The sequence below is a fragment of the Amblyraja radiata genome, unplaced genomic scaffold (genome assembly GCF_010909765.2).
Source record: "Amblyraja radiata isolate CabotCenter1 unplaced genomic scaffold, sAmbRad1.1.pri S47, whole genome shotgun sequence".
NCBI classification, from domain to species: domain Eukaryota; kingdom Metazoa; phylum Chordata; class Chondrichthyes; order Rajiformes; family Rajidae; genus Amblyraja; species Amblyraja radiata.
This window is the reverse complement of record NW_022630153.1, coordinates 156,543-162,757: the sequence shown is the minus strand read 5'-3', so window position 1 is coordinate 162,757 and position 6,215 is coordinate 156,543.

The following is a 6,215-nucleotide window of genomic DNA, read 5'->3' as shown; positions in this document are numbered from 1 at the left end:
GGAAATGGCTTTGTTAATTTCTTACAAGAAACCGCACAAAAGGGTCACGACCCAAACTATCTCAAGGTGGCTCAAATGTGTCCTAAAGATGGCAGGAATAGACATTAATGGTTTTAAATCTCATTCCACCAGGGCTGCAGCAACATCCGCAGCAAAAATTCTGAGGTACCCACGGACCAAATCCTCAGAATAGCAGGATGGTCATCCGAAAGGACTTTCCAAAGATTTTATAATAAACCAGTTTTGGAGCCATCATCATTTTCGGAAAGCATTTTACGTTCAATATTATAATTTGCCCGAAGGGTTACAGGGCTATGATTTCAATTAATAAATGTATTTTCTCGTTATATCACACAAGTCTTTGTATAAGTGTGTCTAAAATTGCTAATGATACACTCTCCCAATACCCAAGGCAGTTGTGAAGCATGGACTCGTTCCACGGCATGAGGTCACAGAGCTTTGAAATCTTCACGTAGTCACTCACGTGACTCAGAAGTAAACAGTAAGATTAAACGAGAACTTACCAGTTTGAAGTTTGATCTGTATTTTATGAGGAGGAACGTTGAGGGAATACGTGCCCTCCGCTCCCACCCTCCTATGATCATATCAAAACTGGTATATCTTTGATAATCTTACTATGTTAGGTCATTATAGTTTCTGTGACCTCACACCGCTGCTTTGAAGAATGACACGCATGCGTTGGAAGCGGGTTCTTCACGTATTCCCTCAACGTTCCTCCTCATAAAATACAGATCAAACTTCAAACTGGTAAGTTCTCGTTTAATCTTACTATCCTTGACGAAAACCTGCTCCAGAGCGTTCAGGACTTTGGACTGGGGCAGACGTTCACCTTCCAACAGGACAACGACTCTAAGCACACAGCCAAGACAACGCAAGAGTGGCTGTGTGACTCTGCCCGGCTCGGCCTGTGGACTCGGGAGCTGCGGACTCCGGCTGCGGGAGGCGGCTGATCGGGAGGTCCGGGCCGCTGAGGAGGAGGATGTTCACCGTCGGGGTTCGGCGTCGGCGTTCCACCAGCCCGGCGTGAGGGCCTGAACATCGGGCCACCCGGGGCGGCGACTGCGGGTGCTAGGAAGGCCTCGACCACGAGTGAACATCTGGGAAGAACGGAGGGGAGGCTGGCTGGACTATGGTGCCTTCCTCACCTTGGTGCCTCTGTGTTATGTTGTGTCGTGGACTTTCAGTGTTTGTGCTTTTTTTTTAAATTCTATTTTATTTTTAATATGTTTTATTATTTATTATTATTTATTTATTTTTATTTTTATTTTTATGATACTGCCTGTAAGGGAAATTAATTTCGTTGTCTCTAACTGAGACAATGACAATAAATTTGAATACAATACAATACAAGACAAGTCTGTGAATGTCCGTAAGTGGCCCGGCCAGAGCCCTGACTTGATCCCGATCGAACATCTCTGGAAGAATCTGAAAATAGCTGTGCATCGACACTCCCCATCCAACCTGACAGAGCTTGAGAGGATCTGCAGAGAAGAATGGGATAAATTCCCCAAATACAGGTGTGCCAAGCTTGTAGCGTCATACCCAAGAAGACTTGAGGTTGTAATCACTGCCAAAGGTGCCTCAATAAAGTACTGAGTAAAGGGTCTGAATACTTATGTAAATGTGATATTTCAGTTATTTATTTTTAATTATTTTGCAAAAATTTCTAAACACCTGTTTTCACTTTTTTATTGTGGGCTATTGTGTGTAGATTGCTGATAAAAAAAAGAATTTAATCCATTTTAGAATAAGACTGTAACGTAACAAAATGTGGAAAAAGTGAAGGGGTCTGAATACTTTCTGAATGCACTTTATGATTGAGTCTAATGTATCGTGAGATTGTTACTGAACTGTACGCAAAAATAATTTCACTGTACCTACGTATGTGACAATAAAATACCATTGAACCATCCCCAATTTCTTGGCATGTTCTCGCTAACTCTTCCCAAATTAAATAGGCTGACGTTTTTCCTACTCCGAAGCTGAGAGTAACCCCAGTGTGAGAGTGCGAGTGAGAGAATATGAGATGGAGGAGATTGAGGCGAAGGAGTTTGTGAGTGGTCAACGTTGGCCATGTTGAGAACCAGGGACTTAAGGGAGCGCTTGACTTTCCTTCATAGCTTGCCTGCTCTTAAATATTGACATGTTACTGTCCCTGAGGACACTCACACTTCTGCTGTTGTTCCTTCTTCCCTTCCTTCTTTTCACAGTAAAAGAGACCGTAACCTGAAATTGAAGAGACATAATCCCCTTCAGAAAATGGAAACTGAATAATATGTATGATTGTCATAAGTTCATAAGTCATTGGAGCAGAATTGTCCCATTGAGTCTACTCTGCCATTCAATCACGGCTGATCTATCATTCCCTCTCAACCTCATTCAACTGCCTGCTCCCCATAACCCCTGACCCCCCTTACTAATTAAATCTCAATTTTCACGGGGCGAGTTGACGCAAGATGTCACCAGAGTGAAGTGGTCGTGGTCCAGCACGAGTCTCGCACGATATAACGCGAAGTAGATAAAGAGTTCCCACGGTACTCGGCATTTCTGTTATTTGTGCGAGTACTTGTCCGTCTCCCGAGCTTTCGCGTTAAATCTTGAATGAACATCGTGAACTACACGTGACACAAATGATGTAACTTTTTTTCACACACTATAAATATCCTCCCTTGGTTGAATTGGCTCATTTGGAGACAAGTTTTACTGTGTATGTGGGAGACACAGATGGACTGAGCACAGTACCTCGGTCTAACTGTGTGCGGGGAGAGGGGGAGAGATAGACGTACACTCACAGAGGTAGAGTCTCTCAGCCTGTATAAGAGGGAGGGAGAGAGAGAGAGAGGCACACACAAGGTGGATGTGAAATCTCACCTGCCTGTTTCAGTGACAGACACCCGCCGCCAGTAAATGAAGACACCCCCATCTGTCTCCCCCTCCTCTCCCTCGACTCCCCCACCTTTCCCTCCCAACTCCAGTCCCGTCCCGACCCCCTGGGAAACTGAATAGAGCAACAATATAGATATAGAAACTGAAACAATATAGAAACTGAATAGAGCAACATGGCAAAAACATCTCTGACACGCTTTACCCCCTTTCTTTGAGATTTTCTGGGAGCCATCTCTGCAAGTGTTCCTGTTAAAAAGATTATCCAACAATGACAATTAGGTGGGACGTCCTCGAAGGACACATGTTCCCTTGTCGATATTGAGACCACCTTTTTTACTCACGGGTTTGCCGTTCGCAGGAGTTCCCACGCGCTTTATCTCTAAATCTGAAGTTAGGTAATGTCTAAAGGAACTGCAGACGCTGGTTAATGCTGGTTAATACGCACAGACGGACACAAAATGTTGGTGTAACTCAGCAGGTAAGTCAGATCTGGGAAGAAAAACATAAAAAGCTGGAGGAAGTCAGCGGGTCAGGCAGCATCTCTGGAGAAAAAGAATAGGTGGCGATTCGAATCGGAACCCTTCTTCAGACAGCCTAATCGGAATTGAGTCTGAAGATGTGTCTCGTCCCGAAACATCAGCTATTTTTCTCCAGAGATGCTGCTTGACTCGCTGAGTTACTCCAGCTTTTAGTGTCTGTCTTCGGTTTAAACCAGCATGTGCAGTTCACTCCTTACACGGGTCTCTGTACAACATTGTTGGAGCTGGAGCGCCATTGCGGGGCGGGCGGTGCTTTGCCTGGGTCGCCGCGCTGGAACTCCGGTGAGCTGGGACCGGCGTTAAAAACATCGCGGAGCTGCGGGCGGCGGCGCTGAAACTTTCCATCGGGAGCCTGGGATCTCGCGACGTGATCGCCAGTTGAGCTCCATTCGGCGCGGCCTTGTCGGCTCCGGAAGCCACGGTCTAGAGTAGGGAGGCGGCCGTTCCAGGGTTCCCAAGCCGCTGAGAGGACTCTCCCGACGCCGGAACACCGTCACCCGGCGAGGACGGCCTGGAACATCGGGCCTACGTAGAGGCAACTGTGGAGGCCTCAATAGGCCCGACTATGGGTGGACATTGGGGATGGGACTGGACTTTGTGCCTTCCCCCATAATGGGAACCATTGTGGGGGGATGTTTTTATGTTTTTATGTTGAAGCTATTTATTATTGCTATGTTTGTATTCTTTTTTATGTGCTGCATTGGCAAAAAGAATTTCACTACACCTAGGTGTATGTGACAATAAATTCAACCTTCAACCTTCAACCTTCATTGATTGGTAGCGTTCCAGACCCTGCTTCGGAAAGGCATCGATCGCTAGTCGGCGAGGACTCCGACCTGTATCTCTCAAAGAAGTACATGTGAAAATTTTCTCACGGACCATAAAAATGCGTAATCTTTCAGTAAAGTCCCTTTTAAAGTCCCTTTTAAAGATTATAGTTATTTTCTTGAATCTCATTAACATGAATAAGTTGATGTCCATATGCGGATGCAAATCTTTATTTTTATTTATTTTTTAAATTCAATCCCACAGAAGACAATTTTTACTCACCTTCTGTCCCCTCTGTCCAGCTTCCGGGTTCACCGTTCATAGGAGTTCCCACGGTACCCGCAAGAGTTATTACGGATATCGCACTGGCCACTACTTCCATTTAATGTTGCAATGCTCAACCACAAGTGTACAAGTCACTCTTGGAGAAATTCAAACTTTCTTGAATTTTCTCCCGAGTGACCAAGATACACGATTACCTGCCGTTAGCGCTACGGTGGTCCACGGTGGTCCACGAATGACGTATTGTTATCGCACGAGGTTCCCACGATGTTAAACTCTGGTTAACTCTTGCGTCAAGTCGCCCCGTGAAAAGGCCGCTTTAACCTCCACAACCATCTGTGACAATGAATTCCCCAAATTCATTTAACTGCAATTTTGATGGTGAAAGAGGTAATAATGTCTACAAAAGACAGAAAGTGCTGAAGTATACTCAGCAGGTCAAGCAACACCTCTGAAGGACATAAATAGGTGATCTTACTAGCCAGTCTGTAGAAGTTTCCCAACCCAAAATGTTGTCTATCTATGTTCTCTCTGGAGATACTGCCTGACCCACGGAGTTACTTCCAATATTTCATGTCTATTTTTGTCAACCCGTATCTGCAATTGCTTGTGCCACATACATCTTTATGATCTACAGTTCACAACCATCCTTAACTCAGGCTTGTCCCAAACATCCCTCAGGCCTGCAAACATTTAGCATGCCAGAGATGTTTTACCTTTCTGCTGATCAATTTTGGCCTTGGAATTCAAAAATAATTAGTACTGCAGGAATGCCTCTTCTAATGCATTAACCATAGCAACCTTCCTAAGTCACTTCTAGTAGTTCATGCCAGATCATACAAACGGTTGCCTACATATGCATTAAGCAAATGAAAGACATCTACTTTGAAATTGAGAACTCAATATTTCGATTCATTGATTGATTGAAAGATGCAGCATGGAAACAGGCCCTTTGGCCCATCGAGTCCATGCCGACCATCAATCACCCAATCACACTAGTTCGGTGTTATCCCATTTCCACAACCTCTCCCTACACACTAGAGGTAATTTACAGAGGCCAGTTGACCAACAAACTCGCACATCTTTAGAATGTGGGAGGAAACCAGGGCACCCGGAGGAAACCCTTAGAGTCACAGCGAGAACGTGTAAATTCCACACAGATAGCAGCCGAGATCAGGATGGAAACCGGGTCTCTGGCGCTGTGACGCAGCAACTCAACCGGCTGTGTCACTGTGGGGCCAAATTATATTGTGCCGCCATCTTATTTTGGAATATGAACAGAGTTTCCCTGACTCACACGGCATAGTTAATACTTGCATTTTTTGCCAACCAGGGACTGGGTCCTATTGCTCTTTGCAACATTTACCTTTAGACGATACAATGAATTGTCTGTAGCAAACTGCATGTCACTTATTGATGGATTCCACTGTTTTATGGCTCTTATCTCCTTTAAACGAATGTTGAAAATAAATATGGAAAAAAAAATCTCCAGCTGCCTGATAAATGGGGCTATTGAGCATAGCCAAGGAAGTTACACATAGTCTACGCACAGAAATAGGAGCAGAGTTTCCTCATCTGTTTTGTAAATGACTCTGTTCTCTCTTCAACACTGTTCTCTCGCTTACTCATCCCACAGAGTAACTCACTCCTGTCTATTGATATTACTTCTCTTAATTCTTACTCTTCTTTTTCACACTGACCACAGATCTTATGAAGAAC